The sequence below is a fragment of the Felis catus genome, chromosome B4 (genome assembly GCF_018350175.1).
Source record: "Felis catus isolate Fca126 chromosome B4, F.catus_Fca126_mat1.0, whole genome shotgun sequence".
Classification (NCBI taxonomy): Eukaryota; Metazoa; Chordata; class Mammalia; order Carnivora; family Felidae; genus Felis; species Felis catus.
The window spans coordinates 62918802-62944060 of NC_058374.1; the positions used below are offsets into that span (position 1 = coordinate 62918802).

At 38.2% G+C, this 25259-nt stretch overlaps 1 long non-coding RNA gene across 4 annotated transcripts in view; it reads right to left on the reverse strand.

Moving 5' to 3' along the window:
• Positions 1-25259, reverse strand: part of LOC109501512 — a 308946-nt gene that overhangs the window by 57124 nt on the left and 226563 nt on the right. The window contains exon 7 of one of the 4 annotated variants that reach the window (XR_002744117.2): positions 20110-21043. The exons of the other annotated variants lie outside the window; for them this stretch is intronic. This is a non-coding gene — a long non-coding RNA (uncharacterized LOC109501512). Of the gene's footprint in view, positions 1-20109; positions 21044-25259 lie in introns of those variants that run through there. 4 annotated transcript variants of the gene reach the window in all.

A 25259-nucleotide genomic window follows, 5' to 3' on the forward strand; every position in this document is an offset into this window, starting at 1 on the left:
TATTAGGATAATGGAAAAAACTTGTATTAGAGTGAAATTTAGCTTACTTCTTAACAGGGATCTAATAATATACTTCTGGATCAATTAATCTCATCCCTTTTCCCCACGTTATCCCAAAGGCTCTATAAAGGCTATAGATACTCTACTGCTGGCTCTAGAGAGTTACATACTGCTCCTCTTGCTAGCATTTTTCAAATAACTTACCCCTGGAGGATTTACCATTTTTGAAATATCTTCCTCCATAAAGAGTAGACTCTGTCTCCATAGCCCTCTAAGTTTTTGCATTTTTGACATAAATAACTCAGAAATGGAATTACATCCCCCATTTACAAGTGCAGAGCAACAAACGATGGTAGACCAGGAGCTAAATCACTCATAAATCAGACTAAAAGATTTTTGTTTTTTTCCCTCTCCCTGTTTTATCTTTTCTTGCATTTTATATATTCTGCCAGGGAAATGTCAGTCTCTCAGTACAGAGTTATGAGCACCTGTGCCAAACACACCACTCAGAATGCAGAAACTCAGAATGAGAAGATATCTTCATTGGTGTTGCCCTTAACAATGTCAGAATTAGAACCTTCATCCCTCTGTTCTCTCCTAGAGGCATCAGTTTTGTCTCATGAGACTAGGTACAGGTGCTGCTATGTCTGATCCTTTTCTTGAATATTCTCCAATTTTTTCCTTAGGCATTCCAGTTTAGCAAGACTTTCCCTTAGTAATTTGCTATCTGAAACCAGTGGTAAGATTTCCTCATAATCATCCCTTTGCAGACACCCAGGAAGAGAATGATTTTATCCTGATCCACCAGATTGCAGACACCCAGGAAAAGAATGATTTTATCCTGATCCACCAGACTTCTTTCATAATAGAATTGACGAAACTGAGAAAACATTGCCTGGATGAGCTATACCATCCTTGCTGGTCCATGTCTCAAAGAAACTCATTGTTAGTGTTAAGTATAAGACCAGCTGGAGAATTCAAAGGAAAAGAGTTGTAGCACAAGGTTAAACAACAGAAGAGCAGACTTTTTCAATTCTGCTTATGACAAGTATGAGGATATCAGTTAAACCTTCTGGAAGTAACAGCTGGGGCTAACATTCATAGTGTTCTCATCAGAGTGTTGGCTAGAGATTCATATTATTGGGAAGAAGGAAGAAGGAAGGAGAGAGGGAGAGAAAGAAGGAGGGAGGAGGAGGGTGGGCAGGAGGGAGTAAGGGAGGAAGGAGAGAGAGTTTTCTGAATCTGTAAGAGTGATGATGAAGGAACCCATAAGTGTATCATACCTACTGAATTGAGTTATTCTAATCTTCAACTTAAAAATATGTATATGTGAGTAATTTTTACATAGTATAGTTTAAGTGAAAGTGTTCTTTTTTTTTTTTTAATGAAAAGAACAAATGAAAATAACAGTACCTAATTTGCCCAGTGCCCAAAATGTATGGCAGTACATCCCTCTGGACACTTAAGCAAGAGGGAAGGTACAGTTCCCTAGCCCATCTCCTGACCTGTCAAGCACACTGTCCCAACCCTCTATCAGCCCCCTCTGTTTTGTTCAATGCCCCGTAACCTAAATAGCATCCTTAGGTCTGCCTGGTCCTAGGTCCTTGTGCATAAATCCGTTTTCTCCATTATCTGGTTCACCCTCTCTTTGGATCCATTTCCTGTAGAGTTTCAGAGCTAATGCCTTTTAGTTTTCTCTATTTCAATTAAAAATTTTTTTAATGTTTATTTATTTTTCAGAGGCGGGGAAGAGGGGCAGAGAGAGAGGGAGATGCAGAATCTGAAGCAAGTTCCAGGCTCTGAGCTGTCAGCACAGCTCAAAACCACAAACTGTGAGATCATGACCTGAGCCAAAGTCAGACACTTAACTGACTGAGCCACCCAGAGACCCCTTTCCCTATATCAAAAAATATGACTTATTTCCACTTTATTCTCTTTTAAAGCTCCCATGTGGATGAGAAATGTATACTCCCTAGATTTCAATCTTAGATTGAAACAATATCTCTTGGAGTGAAAGTACTTTGTGCAACCAAAGCCTAACATTTTCTGATGGTTGTTGTATTCCAAATGTTGAGGGACCACATGCAAAAGGCCAGAAAAGAGCCAGATAATGTTCTGCTGTTATTATTGGTGCTGTTAGTAGTACTCAGGCATTGTCTAAAAGTGTCTGTCCCTGATGTATCACTTGTGAGGTAGGTGAAAGAGAGTGGGAAGAAACGAAAAACAGCAGGTTTCGTTGACAGGGATCTGCAGGCTCTGTATGTACCCAAGCACATTTAAAAAGCATTCTTATTATTAACTCTGATGAGGACGAATAACAAAATCCAGAATAGTGAGAACCTGGACTGCTGCATTTCATTACTCTTCTCTACCCGAACATTTGTCTTACAAGTATCTTCTGATATTTATTAAAGTTCATACACATGTGTAGTCAACTGAGAATTTTCAAAACATAGTTCTACTGCAGCTTGTTATCAACTCATTTCTTTGAAGAGGTTTCCCTGAATTGAAGGCTCTCATGTGAGGCCTTGGCATCTCCTTCCCTGGTCACCTCAGGATTCTCTCTTCTGACCCTTCACTCAAAACCCAGGCTGAGTGTGGCAACACTTAGTTTCCCAAGTTTTCCTTTCATTTTGTCTCCCCCCAAATGAGAAACATTAAAAATATGTGCTGTACCCTTGACTTAATATCTTTATTTTCTGTATCTGAAAGAATTTAAATCTTGCAATTTTCTAGGCAATATTATATTCTAGAATGTTTTTGCAAAGAAAATACAATTTATGACGTGCCACATTGATGTTTCCATTTGTTCATAGAGAATGTTGGCATTGCTTTTTTAATCCAGTATTCAACTGCATCCCAAACTCTAAAAATGCTTCTTTTTGTTACCAAATTTTCTGAGCCGGAGACATCCATGCTCCCCACCTCCCTCACCTCACCCCTTGGCTTCCCTTTCTCTCAGAGTGGCATCTCATCTTGCACCCTTCCCCCTGTCACACCCTCAGCTAATGCTAAGCAGCATCCAGTCTCAGGGAAAGAGTGAGGCACATCACATGCAGTGCATCTGGGCTACAAATTTACCATCAGTAAGACCAGGGTTTGAGTCAGATGAAGGTCTGCTCACATGCACCCATTTTGTTCTCTATTCAATCAAGTCCTGCCAGTCACGAGGCCACAATCACATCATCACTGCTTCCCATGCCCAGCACCATGGATGATCTTTCTGGTCTGGGTATTTTGTTGTGCTGTGTTTTTTAGAGTGGTCCAGTTTCTGCAGAACAATAAGCCTTGTTGGCCAGGAGGCACTGTGTTCATCACAGCTGCAGGACGAGGCTGACATTCTAATCTCTGTCCTGCCATTTAACCTGTTTACATTTTTTGGATATGGGCCCGAGAACACAGAGGCCAGGAGGGACGAAGCCTGAGAATAGCTCACTTGAACCACAGTGGTCCTGCTCAAAGCCCTCCAAAAGTCTCCAACTCATCTGACATGAAAGCCAAAGTCCCTATAGTTACCTTCAGGGCCCTACATACTCTAGCCCCTGCCATTATGATCTGACCCTCGCAATCTCTGACTCACTTTCACTTGCTCCACCTCAGCCATATGGCACTTTGCTGCTACTCAGGGCCTTTGCACTTGCTGTTTGCTTTGTCTGGAATGTTCTTCTTTTAGACTGCCACATGGCTTTTTCCCTTATGACCTTTGGGTCTTTACCCAAATGTACTTTTCACCACGGTCTTCTTTGATGACCGTAATTTATAATTGCATTCACTACCTTCAGCATGTCCTATATCCCTTTCCTACTTTATGTTTCTTTGCAGCATTCACCTACATATTTCTATATGCCTTTCTGTTTGTATATGCATACGTATTGGTCAATGGATCCTTTTCTATTGAATAAAAGCCCCATAAAGTCAGGATTTCATCACACTATTCTCAGTACCTTCAAAAGTACCTGAAGCGTAGGGTATCTTTCATAAATATTTACTGGATAAATGGATGAGTAAATGAATTATGGTGAACTTTGGCTTTTATTAGATACCAGCATTACAATATGGTCCCCCTACTTTCAGTTCTCCTAGACAGGGAGATTCATCAAGGGTAGCTTTTACTATAGCACGAACAAGCTTGTTTATCAATAAGAGGAAGTATTTTTTACATGAGAAATAGGAAAATAACATTTGAAGTAACACTTTAGCCTTGACACTTAAGTCAGAGGCTGTGAAGAAAAGGAGCCACACAAAGTGCTAGCACATGGTTTCTCAACCTTGACCATACTGATATTAGGGGCTGGGTAGGTCTTTATTGTGGGGACTGCCCTGGGGAATTTAGGATGTTCAGCAGCATCTCTGATCTCTGGTACACCTAGACTCCAGTAGCACTTTCAGGCTGTAACAACCAAAATAGTCTCCAAACATTGCAAATGTTCTCTGAAGGACAAAATCCTCTTAATTGGGAATCGCTGCTTTAACAGGACTTTAGTTCAATAAAACAGATCATAACGGATGTTAAATGATACTTCCCATAAGTACATATGATCCTCTCTATGATCAGTAAAATCACAATACCCAATTTACACAGACATATCCAAAACAAAACAAAACAAGACAAGGGAGTCATCATATTCTGTATCTGGTTAACACACGGCAAAACATAAACTACTAAATTCACTTTTTAGAAATCTCTCCTTTCTGTTTTAAAATAACCCAAAGAAATAATAACCTAGTGTTTTCAATTATTTGAGAGAATAAAGATATAAGGAAAAAACCCAGGAAGACTCATTCCATTTAAAAATGATTTCTTTCTTATATCCTGATGTGCTGGAGTCCACACATGTACATCCAGGTCTGTGCTTGATCTTGATTTATTTCCAAGACGGTTTTAGAGCTCTAAATAAGAAATTTAAAAATAAATACCTTCATGTCACAAAACCAGATCCCTATAGGTTTGTGGAAAGCGCTCCCTTCACACACAAGAATTTAAATAATGAAATGCAATAATCATTGTCATGGAACCAGCCACTCCCAGCTCACAAAATGACCCATTTTCTTCCCCGTTATTTTCTAACGTCGCATGCACAGTGTAAGTTGCTGATTCCAAAGTGCAAGAAACGGAAATGTGTAATTTCCCTGCAGAGCTAACCTCGTGGATGAAAAGGGGATGAAGATGCCTGCAGGAAATCCCGGCGATTTCTATTACAGGACATCATTTCCCACTGGCTTTGACCTGTATGAGAACTGTGGTTTTCGGCTGTTTTCATTACAAATGAAGTTTGTAATAAAAATTTCTTATTATCCTTGGATCTTCGAGCAGTTGCCAAAGTCCGCTCACTCAGCGCTCAATGATGTCTTGCCTTTCACAGTGTTACCTAGTCCAAGCGCAAATAAAGATGAAAACGTCCGGGTGCTGCTTCCTCCTTAGGGAGTCTGTTTCACTGACAGAAGTTTTAATTACTAGAAGGTCTTTATTTTCAGCTGAAATTTGCTGCTAGTATAGAGCAACACACAGTGAGTTTCTCCTGCCATATGAAAAGTCTTCACATGTGTGAAGTGCTTCCTCTTACATTTTTCTTTTTATCTAAAGAACAAATATTGTATCGAATGCAATGTCTATGAGGATTCGCTTTAAGTATTTTTGCTTGATTTGCAGTAAAGAAATTCTGCCCAATGATTTTCAGTGTTAATAGCATGATCCTCATAAACTTGTTGACTCAGATTAGGCAAAGGTTAATAGTTGCTGTCAACTGAAATACAAATTATACATTCAAAGATTATGATTTTATATTAAAATATTCTTTATGATTTAATTATTAAAAATACAACTGAACAGATATACCAGGTTAATGATGTGAACATAGAAAGAAGCAGTCTCTTTCCTCAAAGAATTTTCAATCCTGTTTGGGAGCTTATATATATTACATGAGGAGATTTTATATATTAGGAGATTATATATATTACATTAGAAGATTATATATTAAATTAGGAGATATTATATATTAAGAGATTCTATATATTATATTTTACTTACGTGATGTAAAATTTGATGTATATCATGTATACAATGTATATCATCCCCGAGACAGGACTGGAAGCTTCTTAAAACTTAAGGAAGTTTCTATATTTATATCACTGTGTCTTACATCTTCTAGCTTGGTATTCAACAGATACAGCAATGAAATAAAATTCATACACAGCTTGCACATTGCTATGACATTTGCAAATAAATATAAATAGTATGGAAACACGATTCTTTTTTTTTCTGGTAAAGCAATTAGTTGATGTTTATGTGGAGTATATATACGTATATGAAATTAAGTATGTGTTACATATTATAAGTATAGAAAGAGTATTAGTTTTGGATATTTCCACATTTGCATCTAAAGACTGATGACATATTATATAAATAAAAATATACAGATACATACTATAGAGACCTAATAGTACAACGCAACATACGAAGGCCTTCAAGTAATCAGTACGGACAGTAAATGACCTGAAAGTATAAGACAAGCAAGGTCACTGGGAGCAGGGATGGTCAGGAAGGCCTTTCTAAGGAATGGAGGACACAGTCTTGGCAGATGAATGGGACTCAGGGATGACAGCAACTCTTCCAAAGACACAAGTGCATGTGGATGTGGAAATGTCCAAAACTACTCAGGTGATAGTTAAGCTGGAGTAGAGGGTTCTGGGATCTTGAAAAATAAAAACGGACACTTATTTAAAAAAAATTTTTTTAAGGTTTTATTTATTTTTGAGAGACACAGAGTGTGAGCGGGGGAGGGGCAGAGAGAGAGGGAGACACAGAATCTGAAGCAGGCTCCAGGCTCTGAGCTGTCAGCACAGTGCCTGATGTGGGGCTTGAACTCACGAATCGTGAGATCATGACCTGAACTGAAGTTGGATGCCCAACCGACGGAGCCACCCAGGCGCCCCCAAAACAGGCACTTATTTACAAAATTAAATGAGGTCAATTAATCAGAAGATAAATTCTACAATTGCCGACGATATTAGGTTTTACTGTTTAAGTGTGTAAAGACTGAGGAAGCACTAATTTTATTCATGAACATAATTTAATGTCTTGATTTTATTAATTGTTTATGTCTTTGAACTTTTGTCACAATGGTTCTGCTCTCTTAGTTGATTTCCTTTTGTGAAAAAAATTTACATATGACTTTAGGGTTGGGTTTTAGCTGAAGTACATTTTCTATATAGTCACATTGAATTAACTCATGCACATAAGAGACTGGAAATTAAGACTATGAGTGCCAACTAAAGAAATTCATGCTTAAATAATAAAAATTATGCTCTTGTTCATATATATTACTTGGTACAATATGTTAAGTAAATGCAGTGGGGTTAGAAACAAAACAGTCATATAATTCCTGACTTTCTTATTGAGAAATAATGTGTACCTGACAAATTCACACATTTCCTATCTATAAATTAGTGACAATGAAATGTCCCGGATCACTGTACAGGGAGGTCATGTGATACAGCTGAAAGGAAACAACATCTGGGGCTGGACATCCTGCACTGACCACATGACCATCTGGGCCCCGCCCCTAACCCCCTCTTGGGTTCCAGGACCGACTCTGCCCCCAGCACTCACTGCCCCGCCCCTTGCAGCACACATCTGATCACATTTCTCTTCTCCTTTGCATTCTCCATCATTCCTTGAATAACAAATAAACTACTTGAGCTGGCTGTACATTTGGATCTCACCTCTTGCTCCTGCTCCCTTATTCTGCTCCTCAAGTTGGCCATAGTTTCTCCTTCATAGGGCCCTCAAAAGTACTCTTTCTCCATCTGGAAACTTGTATTCCTGCCTCCCCTCTTTTGAGACCACATCATTCTTCATGTCATGATTGAGTACCATGATAATTTTATGTAGGTCAGGGTGCGGTTATTTGATTCCTATCTCCCCAAATATCTAGCACATAGCAGGCGTTCAATAAACATTGGTCGAATTAATTCATGAATTTAATGGTTGGGTAATCTTTAAAATGGAGATACTGATAACAGCAACGACATAGTGTGGGTCAGTTGTTTCACAGGGTTTTTACCAGTCTTTTACAGGGAAAACAGAGACAATGTATTAGGAGAAATGTGGCAAACAATAGAGCACACATATAAGAGAATTCCTCATAATAGGAATAGCTAAAAACAAACTGAAATAATAACCCATACACTTTCATACCAAATGTGAATCTAAGGAATTCAGTGGGTATCTGTGAAAAGTGGGCATCCGTAAGATACACTATGCCAATGGATGATAGTCAAGACTGCTCCGCCTCGTAAACGTGCAGACTGGAGAGTCAGTCAGGTGCACACCATCTTCCACCTGGGGATCTGAACAACTTGCGTGTCCTCTCTTGTCTCTCTTGTCATGGTGCTCCTCTTGCTGTAGATTGCTGACAACAGGTAGCATTCGAGGCATCCGGTCTCCTCTGACACGATGTGGGTGGTCATCTTTTCAGCTTCTCTTGTCTGACCCATTACGGCCGAAACCTGAGCCTGCAAAACCGCACTGACCTTGGCCTAGGAGACACTTCGTTATCACCTCATCAAATACAGCATCCCTGAATAGAGGTGTGCCAGAAACACTCCTGACAAAAATGCTCAGCATCTGTTTGTGACTCATAGGGGGCTGAATTTCCCGTTTATGGTTCTGTGTATGTGTGTGTGTGTGTGTGCGTGTGCATGTGCGTGTGTGTGTGTGAGACTGGCAAGGATGTCCAAGGAAACTCAGAGAAATAATTTGTGCTTTTTAATAATAAATTAACTAAGTATGTCAAATCATGACCCAGAGCCAGAGTACTGAATGATTTCACAAGCTTTAAGGAGAAGAGCACACTTGTAGAAAAAAAAACTTCATTGACTGCATATTTAATGAGAAAGAAGTGCATGGAACAGAAAATTGAAATAAAAAAAGAACTTGGGTGTCTATGATTTTGGTGAATGAATCTAATTAAGTGTCACATCAGTCTTTATAAAATCGATATACTACAGATATTTTGGTTCCAGCTTTGAGGCTCATCAAAGCCTCCCCACACTGCTCACATGCTCATCCTCACCTTTGTTTTCTGCACTCTTCTTACCAATGCCAGAGATCCTATGTACTGTAACTTTCTAGAAAATCTGCAAAGCTTCTTCACACTGCCAGCATGGTAACATAGCTCTCCCAAAGAAAGTCTCTCCCTTTTATGTACCTCCTGCAGTGTGCTCAATTTTAAGAACCAATACTTTCTTTTCAAAAAAGTCCATTTCTAAATGTTGTGAAAGACTGGGGAGGACCATCCTTAGATTGAAACTGCGTTTAACATAATGCTTGAGTTTATATCAAGAGTAAAAATATAAAATAATTATGTCACTATCCTCTGCATTTAAGGATGCTTCCCTCTGCTGAGGCACTAAGATGGAACCAAGGGTCATTCCATCAAAAGTGGTAGACTTGTCTGCTAATGCATAGTTGTTCTTCTATTACCATTTTAAAAATCAAAAATTATTAGTTTTTCTTAGGGATGTAGAAGATAATGGGCTTATATGAAATATAGAAAAATGGATTCCAAATTGAGCTTCATTAACACCACTGTGTAATCAGCAAGCTGTTCAGTCATTATTAATTAGGACAGTATTTACAGCATTTTATTCCTATTTTTGAGAAAGAGAGTCAATGCTACCTAAATGTTTGACACTTTCTAACACTTAAAAAACTGGTTTCTTACAACCAGCTAAAAAAATTAATGGGCAATGTGTAGGTTTCTACACAATTTGCAAAGTGAAGAAAAGGATCGTCACCATTTTTGGCCAGGCTGTTCTCTTCCACTGGCCTGTAATCTCTCCTGGTTCATCATGGCCACATGATGCTTTGAGCTGAGCTTAGTGACCCATTGATAATGGGCCACTGCCTTCTGTGCAAACTCTGACAGTGAAGGTTTGGTAATACCAGAGCTTTCTTTCTTTCTTTTTTTTAAAGTTTGTTTGTTTGTTTGTTTGTTTAAGACAGATAGAGGGGAGGAGCAGAGAGAGAGAGGGAGGGAGAGAGCAGACTCTGTGCTGTCAGTGTAGAGCCCAATGAGGGGCTCAATCCCACGAACCGTGAGATCCTGACCTGAGCCAAAACCAAGAGTTGGACGCTCAACTGACTGAGCCACCCAGGTGCCCCAACACCAGAGCTTTCTTAATTATAAAACATAACTCTTCAATCTCTCTTCTTATATGACGCTTTCTTGTTATTAGAGGGTCACACCATTAGTGTCCTCTTGACAGTGCCTAACTTTGGATACTCAGTATGTACTCCAATCATCAAAGAACATAGTAACAAAACAAAACAAAAGCCAAATGCCATATCTCTTTTTATTTGTGGAAGTTTACAAAAACGTGTGCCACCAACATCCTAGCAAATGTGATATTTTGAAATTACTAGCAGCTGTTATTTATCCAGATCATTCTTATTTTACATTAAGATACATGATAGAAAAAAAAATCATTCTCTAGCAAATGCTAAGTCTGCCTCAATACTAAGCTGGAACATCATAACTGATACATTGTTCTACATAACTGTATATTAGTTGCAGTTTGAAAATGTCTTTTCCAATCAGGCATTTTTGTTTTGCTGGTGTATACTTCAATAGGATTTTTAACTATATAACACGTCACCTTGCACTTGTCTGGTGATGTAATGGATCAAAAAACTTTCATTTGCATGTATGACCTTAATTTTAAAAATATCACTCCACTGCCTAAAATCCCTCTTGGGATGGAAGTGATATAAAGAAGTAGACAAAATCACCATTTCACAAACCCAGAAGCCAAAGCACAAAGAGGTTAAATGCTCGGACAAAGATGTCAGGGCAAGTGAGGTTCTCATAGAGAAGTAGAATTAAGTCTCTCTGGTTTAGGTAATTTTCTCCAAAGTAGCATTTGAGTGAGATTATATGTAGATAACTGAATTTGAGGTGCATTTTCCCTAGCGGAATGTCTCCTCTCTACATCATAATATTTTTAGGCATGCCACGTTAGAACGCAAGTTTGGCAGGTGACAAGAGACAAATCTATATTCAGATATACAGCAGGTGGTGGGGAGAGGATTTGGGGAACTTCATAAGCACATAAGCAGAAAGACAAAGGGTGTTGTTCATAAGATAACTAGAGCAGTGTGTGGACTGTTCTGGGGGTTTGTTTGTCATGGAAGTAGGAGAGTCATTCTCTTGAATTCTCTTCTGCTTTTTGTCAAAGCATTAATTTTGTCAATTTTGTTGATTTCGTAATGTGTGTAACTCCTAATTTGTATTATGTTGCTAACAGGTCAGCAAATAGGAATATAAGACAATTTTAAGTGAAAATTAAACAAGCTTCATAGGCAGGTCATATTAAATAAATCCAAAATATAAATTTATATTCTTGAAAACAGGCGAGCTTCAAATTTACCAAGAAATGAATACCATTGTGTACGTTTCAGGTTAGAAAAATAATTAAAATAAAATTTTACTGCAGGGCAGACAGTCTAGTGGGCAATGAGAACAGGGCGGTCTTTGCATTAAGCTTGAATTTTTTAAATTATTTATAAGTATTCATTATATGCCAAGAGTGTATGTGGTTCTGCCCGAATCATAAAGAAAATAGAATCCCTTCCCATACAGTGTTGCTTTAAATAAACTGCAGTAAAAGCATTTTATAAGAACACCTGCCATACAAGAACATCCTATCAATTATAAGGTATAGTAAATGGGGTTATATGATGTGTTTAAATAAGGAAAAAAACAACAGCACTGGAGGCTTGTGTCATGCATAGAAAGCTAGTGTCTGCCCTGAGCCTATGTCTAGATTTAAATGAAGTTTCTGCCTCACTGTGGAGGAACATTTCCTCATTGTGGATTTATAAAATCTTGTATAAATGATGTAAAAAGAAGTCTGCTGCTCAATAAATCATTAATACTACTTCTTGCAGCCTGGGGAGTTTTCTTTAGAGATATGATTATAAGAACTGGGCAGATTTTGCTGAGCTGATCTTGGAGAGCTGGAGAAATCACCGTCCCAAGGTACTAGGTCCTGTCAACATTTTGAGCTTACTGCCAAGCTCAGTGAAATTTTATTTCTTGGGCATTATTTGGGTTACTGCCATTTGTTTGATAGATAGACCTGATTAGCATTATCTAATCTCGCCAGAACAGGTTCTCCTTAATCTCCTTTGCCAGCATCAAGTAAGAAACCCCAAGACTGTGTAAATCTGAGCTCTCTAGACACTTCTTGGGTCCAGCCTAATTCATTTCTTCATCTTCTTTAAATTACTTCTTAAAAAAAGAACAAAGAAAATGCATGATAGATTTTTTAATAATTTTTTTTAGATTTTTAATAATTAATACTATAATCTCCACTGAGGGCAGGTGGGGGGGGGGGTAAAATGGGAAAAGAACTAACATTTATTGAACATCTACTGTATGGCAGACATGATGATTCACCCTTTAAATATTTAGATACACTGACGTCAGTATTAACCATGCAAAAATAGCTACAATTCATAGCCATGCTTATTTACTTCAGATTTAGTTAGTCACCCCTAAGTGACTTCTGGTTTCAGCTGGAAGATATTAAGAGCTGGAAAGAATATCACTTCCACTTTTACAATAGGAAAAAGCTGGATATACTGCAATGACCTCTCTTCAACCTATCACATAAATGAGGTCGCAGGGCAAACAACTAACCCAAGAGGCAAATCCTTGCAGGGAGAAATAGGACCTGGGCATTTGCTTACCAAACGCCATATAAACCCATAGGAAGATTAACCAGAAATGTTAACAAACTGCTGCAGGCAGAGTGCAGGCTACTTGGAAAGTGCGAGGCCTCTGGGGATCACAGACATGGGGGTCCATGTGATCTAGCTCCCTACTGGATTTCCCTCTGAGAACCCCATTAGGCTCTATGGTGACCAAATGGCCCGTCTGGGACTGAAGGGGACACCAGGATGTGGGATTTTCAGTTTTATAAGCAGGACAAGGTGGTGACCCTACTAGGATTTTACAGGAGAGGCGGCGGAGAAACACAAGAGGAAGCTTCTGTATACTGCTGCCGGGGCAGGGGAAGGACAGTCACTGCCCACATCTACTCAGACCAGCAAGGATAAGGCGCTGGAGGTGCCGCCACACTGCTCTCTTCCAAGACCCTTTCCCCCTTTCTCCCACGCACTGATCTCAGCATCACGTGTAATATAAACATGTACTTTAAAAAAATCCAGGGACACTTTAGATCCCAAAGACACCCTTATAAACAAACGCAGGGGAAGTATTTTTCCTGAAAGGATTAAAATCAATTTCCTCACGAGGTAAGTTCTTGAAACAGAATATAGCAGTAAACAGGAGTGCAATTGCTATCTTATCTGAATTAATTTACTTCTCTGATATTTTTGCTGCTGTAAAATAGTCAAAGAGAGCACAGTTTTTCATCTAAAATTTCTTCTTCCTCTACTGGGTTACTCAGCTAGGCTTCAACTAGAAATGCAAATTTTGAAGTCAGAGATTTTAACAAGGGAATTCAAATTAGCACATATATCCAGATCATATAATTACATCTCTTACTTCCTTAGCCCCAGGGAGTGGTCTTAAGATTCTGGTTCAGAGGAAAATGTCCTCAGTATTTGTCTTTCTTTTTCTTTCACTCCCGACTGTGAATTTCAAAGAGGAATTAAGACTCTACTTTAAAAAACATGAAGAGAGATCACTGCAGAAGGAAAACACATGGCATACAATATATTCAAACCCAATTTATTGTTTTGTTCTCTGTAGAGGCAGTACATTTATCCCCAATAGAAGTATCATCTATATATTTCATGCAGTTCCTCTTCTGTTAATTTACCAAGTTAGAAGTTCCTGAGCTAAGCCTGTCCATTCTCTGTCTCTACAAACATTATGAATTCCGGAGGAAAAATAAAATAAAATATTTATAAGTCACCTTTAGTTTAAAATGCATGTGACAGTAATACTGCCTGTCTACTGATAGTGGTGTGCTGGATCCAGCTGGGCATATATATCTCTTTCAATTTTGTGGTCAGGGACATCACACAGGCAGCTTAAAATTAGCCACAGTGGGAGTACCTACACCATGGAAATTAGCAAATGTTGCACCCAGATGTGTTAACATACACACTGCCTAATGGATGATCTCTAATAACATATGCTTCCTGCCTAGAACGGTAAGGGGCAGGCATTTCAGAGTCATGGAGAAGCTATAGAAAGGGAGAGAGACATGGGGTACCTCCACTGGAAAGTTGTCCTAGTGCTGAACCACTTACTTTCTGGAAGTATTTTTCACCGTAGTTAATGATGAGTCACAAATTATCTTCCATAAACCATTTTTCCCCTACAATAGTGTACCTCTGGTAAATTGAAGACTAGAGTGAGTTAATTATGCCCTCCCCCCCAAAAGATATGTCCACACCCAAATCCCTAGAATCTCTGAATATGTCCTTATCTAGAAGAAGGGTCTTTGCAGATGTAACTGGCTAAGGAATTTGGGATAAGATCATCTTGGATTACCTGGGTAAATCAAGGACCAGTATCCTTATAAGGTAGAGAAGAAAAAAAGACACAGATAAGTTCATACTTAGATGGAGGAAGAGAGTGGAGCCATGGGCCACAAGCCAAGGAAGCCAAGAAATATGTGGAGCTATCAGCAGCTAGAAGAGTCAAGCAAGGATTCCCCCCTAGGGTCTCCAGTGGGGTATGGCCCTGTTAACACTTTATTTCAGACTCTGGCCTCCAGAACTGTGTGAGAATATTTCAGTTGTTCTAAACCACCTGTTTGTAGTAATTTGCTTTGGCAGCCACAGGAGACTAGGACAAAGACCAACGGGAACTAAGATTTATTATAATTATTTCTCTAAGACACATACTACCCAGACCCACTAATTCAAAGATACAATAGACAGGCATACTCTTTCATCCTCTGCCTTTCCACTGCTACTTTCTATCCTCTGCATTTCCTCTTCAAAACAGCTCTCCCACTCATCTGCCACCAATATGGTCATTTCGTGAGTGACTCACTTTCCATGTCTGCTTCCTAGTTCATCTTTCACAGAAGGCTGAAATGAATCATTCACTCTGGCATTCTCCTCACCCTCATAACTCAGCAAATATTGGTTCTTTTCTAAGCTGGGTTTTCTCAGCAGCAGGCAGGGTGTGATCAATATCAAACTGTGACAATTTAGGCAAGAGAGAAATATCATTTTAAAGAGGAAATGCCAAATATTATCAAATAAAAACTAAAGAAAAAGTGTGACCTGAGCCAGGACTACAGCACTGTCAGGAGACCATGACAAGGGAAAACACAGAAACAACTATCTTTATGTTGCGTACAATTGCAGCTTCCACTTCTCCAGACTCATCTCATGGCATTTTCACAGGTGTTCTATTTCCAGGCACAGTAAACTCTATATATACACCTGGTGCCTTCTGCTGAGAATTACTGTAGATTGACCTGGCCATTCGTATAACAGAATGAGTGGTTATGAAATACCTCTCACCTTTGGACTCAGGAATTCTGCTAGGTCTGAAGATGATTACCCCAAATCCATATTTTAGAAGTCATATGCATGAAGATATTCATTGCCACAAAAAATAGAAGGGAATCTAAACGTTCAACAGGGAATTACTAAATAATTTCTAATATATGAATTTGATAACTACTAAGCAGCCAGAAAGATAGTATTTATGAGGGCTCTGTAGTAACATAAAAGACATGTGCAACATTTTATATAATACAATGACAAGTGAACAGAATAGGACATAAATGTGTAAACAACTTCATGTGTGTGTAGGCATATATAGAGAGAATAGTTTTACACATGTAGAAAGAGAATATTAGTTTATACTGCACTGTGACTAGTTTTATATTGCACAAATTCAGCAGTTAAAAACATTCATTTATTATCTCATAGTTCTGTAGGTCACAAGTCTGAGGCTCAACTGGGTTTTCTGCTCAGTGTCTCCTGAGGTTAAAGTCAGTATATTGACTGTGTGGGTTCTTGTTTAGAGGATCTGGAGAAGAACTGGCCTACAAGCTTATTAACGTTGCTGTCAGAATTCAGTTGCTTGCATTTATAGGACTAATGTGCCCATCTCCTTGTTCTCTGTAGACCATCCACATTCCTTCTCACGTGACTCCATCTTTAAACCAGTAATGGTGCATGGAGTCTTTTTCATGAGTTTCAACTCTCTCTGACTTCCCTTTTGGTTTCCTCTTCTGCCTTTTGAAGGTCTCAACTAATTAGATCAGGCTTACCCAGATAATCTCTGTATTTTAAGGGACACTGATTTAGGAATTTAATTAAATCTGCAAAATTCCTTCACAGCAGTCAGACCTAGATTAGTGTTTGACTGAATAACCAAGGGATGAGACTCTTAGCAGGGCCATCCTTAGAATTATATTTGTCTGTTTATCTATCTATCTATCTATCTATCTATCTATCATCTTTGATAGTTAATTTTATGTATCAGTTTGACTGTTAAGGCATGTCTAGATAGCTGGTTAAACATTATTTCTGGGTGTCTGTGAGGATGTTTCTAGAAGAGATTAGCATTTGAAATGGTGGACTGAGTAAAGCAGATGGCTCTCCCAGTGTGGGCAGGTATCATCCAATCCTCTGAGGGCCTGAACAGAACAAAAAAGTGGGGGGAAGTTGGATTTGCTCCTTCATCCTGACTTGATTGCTTGAGTCAGGATATCCATCTCAATCTGCCTTCAGCTGCGTATCTTCAGCTGAAGTTCCCGGCAGTTAGGACTTCAAACCTAGACTGAAATTTACACCATTGGCTTTCTGGTCTCAGACCTTCCAGCTATACCATGAACTTCCTTGAGTTTCCAGCTTCCAGAAGGCAGACTGTGGGACTTCTCAACCTCCATAATAGTGTGAGCCAATGTCTTATAATCTATCTATATATCCTAATGGTTTTGTCTCTCTGGAGAACCTTGAGTAATACTCTCTTTATCTATTTATCTATCTCTCCACAAATGAAGGAGGACTCCCCATGCAAAATTTGATTCAGATAGTAGGACTAAAGATGCCACATATGCATATATTCTATAGGAAAGACACTTAAATAAATACCTAAATAAATAAATAAAATGTATATTATTTATTTATTTTTGCGTTTCCTTTTTCCAAATATTCCATTACATTTTTCTGTTACATGTGTACATGAAAAACGAATCTTATTTTGTTTCATCCCTTCCTAAAATTTGGCCTCACCCTAGTGTCCTCATCAGTGGCCTCAGTGGCTGTTCTTCTTGGTCCTCTAGGTGTTTTGTCCTAGATTCCTTAATTTTCTATTTCTCTACTGCTTCTCTCTTCATATTTAAGCTCTCCCCAAGTACAAACAAATCTGCTTCCATGATGGATTCTATCCATTCCAACACTCTCTGCCTACCTCCAGGCTTTCAGCCAATCTCAACAGAATGTCTTCAACAGATCCCAAATACTCTACATATTTCCACAAAAATCTTTCCCACATATTGTATCAAAATCCCCCCCTCAAAACATACCTTTGCCTACCAATTTAAATTTAGACTTCAATGTGTGTCTTACTACTCCCTTTATACAATCTTTCTTCAACTCCTACCTTAATTTTAATATTTCCTTATTTTGAATTCTCTCCTTTGGCCAAGTAAGCTTTGCTGGATTCATCAACATGATCTGTACCCAACTGTCTGTCTTTTTCCTCTCTCATTCAAACCTATCAATTTAATGACACCTTATTCCAGGATTCCAGGTCTTCTTGGTACTTATTTCCATGGAATTTCTAAATATGTGAAAAGATATTTGAAGATATGCAGCTGTTATGTAAGATATTGTTATAGCATAGCGTAGTCATTTTAAAAATTATGGTTGGTAGAAAAGGTCCCAGAACCCTTAAAATGAATATTTTTCAAGTTTTTTTAATTTGGAAAGGTGTGTCGTAAAAGTAAGAGATTAGTGAACATAGTATTAGTCACGGCAAAATAGTAGAAGGGATTAGGCAAAATAGTAGAAGGGATTATGTGGGGATTTTTGTCACTTAAGACAGGAAATATGATCAGTAGACACAATAAGAGTGTTATCTAATCATACATTTTTTTCAGCTTTATTGAGATATGATTGACAGAACTAACCATAGTTTTGATAGATTTCATTAGCTTCCATCAAAGGAATGCTTTCAGCAAGGCACCTGACAAAGAGTCTCATGATATCATTGTAGATGAGACTGAGAACTGAGCTGGGTGATAACCAAGTAGGTAAATTCAAAGCTAGAGGAATAACTACATCCAAGAATTTGAATAAGATAGAGGTCAACTTGAAGAGAGATCCCATAGACATGCCATAAAGTTTAACATCAGCCCACTCTCACTTAACACAAGTATCAATGATTTAAATATTTAGAAGGCGTTCTTACCAAATCTGTCAATTAAGTTAGCTAGAGAAAATTTATTAAGTCATTGAGTAGCAGAAAAAAAATCAAGAAGTTCCAGGAAATTTGAAATTTCAGGCTGATATCAAGAGAAACTAAATACAAATAAATATGTATCCTTTTCCTTGGGCCTATTTAATCATGGGTGAGACATAACAAATGTTTACATTAACAAAAAACAAGAACAAGGGTTTATGTTGACTGCCTCTCCAATCTGAGCCATAAAGTCTTGTGAATGTAAAAAATATATATTATTTCATGTTGGATTATATCAATCCAGTGGCTGGCAAGTAAATAATCTCTCTCTACCCTGAACTTATTGAACTTCAGGTAAAAAAGCCATTTCAGATTCCGGGTGCTATATTTTAATGGGGAAAACAGATAATCTGAAGACTAGCCAAGCAATGTCATCAGAAAGATAACTGTATGAGAAACCTGGCAAATAAGGGGAAAATTGGAAAAAGCGAGGTGTTTGGCTTATAAAAGACATGGTTAGAGAAGGAGCATGGTGGACATTGGCATACACCTCACAGGCTCTCAGATGGAAACACAGGGCCCACGTGGTGAAAATTATAGCAAGGTTGACTCTAGCTCAAAGTAGGGAAAACCTTTCTAACAAGTCAACTGTCCCCCAAATAAAATGTGTCTTCTTGCGTAAGAGCGAGATGCCTCTTCCTGGAAGTTTTCAGGCAGATGTTGAATAATTCCCCTTGGGGTGTGTATTATATATAGGGATTCCTGCATTTTGTAGGATACTGAATTGAGAAAAGGCAGAGAATAACTAATGTATGCTGCTGCTCATATAGTCCTCTCCACCCCACCCCTCCATAACTGCATATGCACATCTACAATAAGCATGAGCTGTGCGTGCAGACAGATGGTGTCACTGAAAAATGACAGGTGGTTTGACAGGGTTTCACAAGTTGTGATGGATTGAGAAAGGTTTGTAGACAATGATTTCATCTGGTGTGGGTGCCTGAATTGTTGGGATGATAAACAAAGTGGTATCATCACAAAAGGAATTTGTTTTCTGCTAAAGAATGTTGAGTCAAGTGGGTTTTTTGTTAACAGATTCTCTGTGCTTAGCATGGATTAGGAGCATGCTCTTATTATTATAAAATTCAAAACATGATGAGATCATGAAAGTCAGAGAGAGGTGAATAATTCTGAGTAATGCCCACCAGCTACTCTGCCTCTTTGATGCTAAAATCAATTACCCAAAAAGCTAAAGAAAGAAACTTTCAAACTTTCGATTTATTTCTTAGATCTCATAACATTTCAGCATTGTATTTAGTGTGGGAAAGCCTACCAAAGGATGTGACCTTTGTACATAAGACAAGATCATGATCTTACTAATGTTTTGTTTTTCTTTAAAATGGCTCACAACCTCAAATATGTGAAATGCAATAACTTTGCATCAGTGTACCCTTGAGGTTCACTCAGATTAAACCTGTCACATTACTGATTTTAAAATAGAGCATCTGTCATTTCTTAAACATAAGTGAAGACAAATATATATATGTTATATTTTTTTAAATTTTGTTAATATTTATTTTTGAGAGAGAGAGAGACAGAGACAGAGCATGATTGGGGTAGGGGCAGAGGGAGAGGGAGACAAAGAATCCGAAGCAGGCTCCAGGCTCTGAGCTGTCAGCACAGAGCCCAACATGGGGCTCAAAGATCAGAACTGCGAGATCATAACCTGAGCTGAGGTTGGACCTGACTGAGCCACCCAGGTGTCCCATATATGTTATCTTTTTAAAACCTCCATCTTTTATAAAAACTGTCAATAGTAAAGATGAATGCAAAGATCAGCAGAAAGACATTGAAGTCAATTTTGAGGTCACTAAACAACTCAAACATTTAAAAAAGTAACTTTTCATGAATTTGTAGTTGACCAATCTAGAGCCTACATGTAAATATTACAAGCCATGTGTTCAATTAGAACGTCAAGTGTTATTAAAATATAAGCTATTTTAGCATATTAACATATTTGCATTTGGGATAATAATACTGATTGCAATAGAGACAAGTTATTCATCATATAGTGGCTACTAGTTTATTGATATCAAGGGCAATAGTACTAGACACCTTTGAAATTTTGGAACTAGAAGAGAAAATATCACTGAGAATATTTTTTAGCCTTAGATTTAGCAACTAAGACCCAGAGAGATCCAGCCCCTACCAAAGCCCATGTAGCTGGTTACTTTGGTGTGAGGTCCAGAACCCAAGATTCCCTGTTCATAGTGAAATGCTCTTTTATAACACATGGCAGGGTAAATGAAGCCCAAAGTAAATTAACTCAAGAGAGACTGAAATGGACTTCCTGGTTTATACACCCTTGTAGGAAAAGTAGGTTTACCAAAAAGCTTAGCACTTTAAAGAAATAGTTTTATTTCAGGGGACAAGACTAAAGACCTGAAAATCAACACAAGGCTTAAAGCACAGTTCAAGATACTAATATAGGAAATAAAAACACATGACTGGTTTGCTTATTGATGCGTGTTCAATATGTTTTGCAAAAACACTAAAGAAAGATGGGGAGGTGTGAACATACTCTTGGGAGGAAGTAGAAGTGGAACTGGATCTTGGAGAATTGATGGGGCCTAAAGAGAGAAAACAGAGAAGATGCTATTGAAGGGAGATAAGTAAACATAAATCACATTCACATGTGTAAAGTACTGTCCCTTCAAATAATGAATATGTTAACATTTGTATTACATGAGAGATACTGTCCCTAAGAATGATTATCATTCAGGGAGAGCAATGACATGTATATTTCCTATCCTGGTTGAGTTCAGAGGGAACAAACAAACAAAGAATTTTAATTCAATGCTTTACTTATTTATTTTTTGCCCTTTCTTTCCACAAAGTAATGGAGATAGCATGTGAAAATATATACAAAAATCATACAAAATGCGTCACTGAGGGAAAATAATAAACCCAAGAGGAAGAGGAAGACTGGCCAACAGAGAAGTATAGTATATAAGACCTACAGCTGTTCCTCAGGGGCACAAATCTGACTAGCAAAGAAACTTACCTGTCATTTAAAAACAAATCTGTAATTCAGGAAAGGAATTTTGCCTCTGTTTGTATAAGAAGTCACCTGTTGATGTCCAGGTGATGGCCATAACTCCATCCCTAAACCTATAGTTATGAAGAATAATTTCACATGGCTGTTTTTTGCAATGTCACTTAGTATAGGACAAGAACAGAATGCTGAGGTATAACTTGCTAAAGGCAATTCTATGAGGGGCCTCAAAGCAGTGTGCCCTGCACGCCCCAGATTTCGGATGATCTGAACATCTTGACACAAGAGTAAAATTTCTAATACATACAGGAATGGATGGACTACATATTCTTTAGTTTATACTCATTCGAGCATTGTACAATTTTATTGAGCACCTGTTGTGTGCAGTGGCATTCAGAGAGGCAGATGTCAGTGAATAATATGGTATTGAGGGAATGCACATACTAGATGAACAGATAAGATAAATGCTTTGTCATGAATGCTATGGAAATATCGAAACCAGGGGGAGGTGACAGAGAACATGATGGGGGGGTGTGGTGGGCACTGCTACACTAGGAAGAGTTCGCCTGAAAGACCTTTCTAATGTGAACATATCTGAATAGAGACATGACTGAAATGAGGAAGGAATCTATAGAGAAAGTTAGGAGAAAAGGGCATAGGAAACAGCAAAAACCCTAAAATAACTGTCAGTTTAGACAATAGAGGGACACCAATAGGTTGGCTTCTTCATAAACATTATTTCTCAGAACTAAGCGTTGGTGAGAATTTGATGGCAGAGAGTTCTGAGGTTGCAGTCTCTGGTGAGAACTTGCAGCAGAAATGTTCCAGTTTGAAGAGCATTTCCCATTCTTCATAACCAGCTAGGTGGAGGGCAAAGTGAGAGTCCTCTTTTGAACATGAAAGAGTGAGGATTAGGTGGACCAAGAGAACACTGATGGACAGAGCCAGTGTCTTCTCAAGGGAGAAGTTCTGTGTCTACTTCAATACATACGCAAATGGGCCAGGGATGCCTGATATATACATAGAGCATGGCTAACATTATTTAAGATGTTAGAACCAAAAAAATCCCTCATGCTTTAAACCACATGCACAGCCATAAACAAATCCTCTAAAATATGTAAAGAATATTCGAGTTTTGCTTCCTGGTGGATCTTCCAGGATTAAATGACCACAAATTACAGCCCTTGGTAACTGATCTGTAGCATAGAACCATTTACTGACTGTAAGTCAATTGAATGTTGAGAGCTTCTATTAAAAATGTTGGATTTGATTTAAAAAATTTTTAACGCTTATTTATTTTTGAGAGAGACAGAGAGAGAGAGAGAGAGAGAGAGAGAGAGAGAGAGAGAGAGAGGTAAGGAGGCAGAGAGAGGGAAACACAGAATATGAAGCAGGTTCCAGGCTCTGAGCTGTCAGCACAGAGCCAGATGTGGGGCTTGAACTCATGAGCTGTGAGATCATGGTCTAAGCCGAAGTCAGATGCTTAACTGACTGAGCCACCCAGGTGCCCCTGGATTTGATTTTAAAGATGTTCTCTCTGGCAAAAAAAAAAAATCATAATATAGGACCTGTTGTCTATTTTGGATGTTTCTAGGTATTAGCAGAACTATGTCATCATATTACAGGAGACAATTTATATTTTTACTTTTAATAGCAGGTGGCATGTATCCAGGACATTGGAAAACAATATAAAATCATTTAAAATGTAAAAATGAAAAAGGAGAGTAAAAATGAAAGTAAAAATGAAAGTAAAGTAAAAATGAAAGAGGAGAGGTCAACTACATGTGTTTTATACCATTAAAAATATTTTCTCTAAAAAGGCCATCATCACAACTGTCCTTGATCTTCTAAGAGCTATTAAGATGCAGATTCTGTAAGATTATAAGTAATTGGATCCATCTGACTAGTAACATAACCAATTCCTATGCAAAGCCTGAAAAAAGATTAATAAAAGTTGCAGACAGCAACATGCAAAACAATAAAACTGGATCACTCTTACACTATAAACAAAAATAAATTCAAAATGGATTGAAGACTTAAATTTGAGACCCGTAACCATAAAGTTCCTAGAAAAGAACATAGGCGGTATGTTTTCTGATATCCGCTATAGCAATTTCTTTCTAGATAGGTCCCTTAAGGCAAGGGAAACAAAAAAAATAAACTACTGAGACTACATCAAGATAAAAAGCTTCTGCACAGTGGAAGAAACAACAAAACTAAAAGACAACCTACTCAATGCAAGAAGATATTTATAAATGACATAGCTGATAAAGGGTTAGTATCCAAAATACATAAAGAAGTGATACAACTAACCACCCCGCCAAAAAATAATCCAATGAAAAAAGGGCACAAGACATGAATAGACATTTCTCCAAAGAACACATCCAGATGGCCAACAGACATATGAAAAGATGCTCATTGCCACTTAACATCAGAGAAATGCAAATCAAAGCTACAATACAATATCATCTCACCTGTCAGATGGCTAACATCACCAATACAAGAAACAACAGGTGTTGGCAAGGATGTGGAGAAAAAGTAAACCTCTACACTGTTGGTGGGAATGCAAACTGGTGCACCCACTGTGGAAAACTTTTTCAGTTCCTGAAAAAGTTAAAAATAAAACTACTCAGTGAGTAATCAAACTACTGGAATATTATTCAGCTATAAAAAAGGATGAAGTCTTGCCATTTGCAATGAGATGGATGGAACTAGAGGTTATAACACTAAGTGAAATAAGTCAGTTAGAAAAAAACAAATACCATATATGTATTCCACTCACATGTGGAATTTGAAAAACAAGAAAGGAAAGGGAGAGAAAAAGAGAGAGAGAGAGAGAGAGAGAGAGAGAGAGAGAGAAACCAAGAAAGAGATTCTTCACTATAGAGAACATATTGGTGGTTACCAGAGGAGAGGGGGACAGGAGGGAGACATGGGTGAAATAGGTGATGCAGAGTAAGAAGTGCACTTATCTTGATAAGCACCAGGTGATGTATGGAATCGTTGACTTACTATATCATACACTTGAAGCTAATATAACACTGTATGTTAACTGGAATTAAAATAAAAACTTCTTTAAAAGCTGCAAGCAATCCTTTATTGCTCATGAAATATTTTTCCCAAGGTTAATAAAGAATATATTAATATAATGGATTATTCTGGCCTAGAACCTACCTAACCTGGAGCAGCAAATATGTGTATGTAATATGTGTGTAAGAAATTCTAATCAAAAGAAAATAGTCAGGAGCACCTGGGTGGCTCAGTTGGTTAAGCGTCCAACTTCAGCTCAGGTCATGATCTCACAGTTCATGAGTTCAAGCCCCACATCAGGCTCTATGCTGACACCTCAGAACCTGGAGCCTGCTTCAGATTCTGTGTCGCCCTCTCTCTGTCCGTCCCCTGTTCTCTCTCTCTCTCTCTCTCTCTCTCTCAAAAATAAATAAACATGAAACAATTTTTTTAAAAGAAAGAAAATAGTCAAAGGGGTGCACGGGTGGCTCAGTCGGCTAAGTATACAACTCTTGATTTGGGCTCAGGTCATGATCTCATGGTTCACAAGTTCGAGCCCACTAACGGTGTGGAGCTGATTGGGGATTCTCTCTCTCTCTCCACCCCACCCCCCGGCCTTCCTCTGCTCATAGTCTCTCTCAAAATAAACAAATATTAACAAAAGAAAATAGTCATAGAGATTATATGTCAATTATGACCTTAAAAATTAAAGCCATTTTATGAAAATTTGTTCAATCTTAATTTATATATTTGACAAGGAATTTTTCAAAATATGGTGTGAA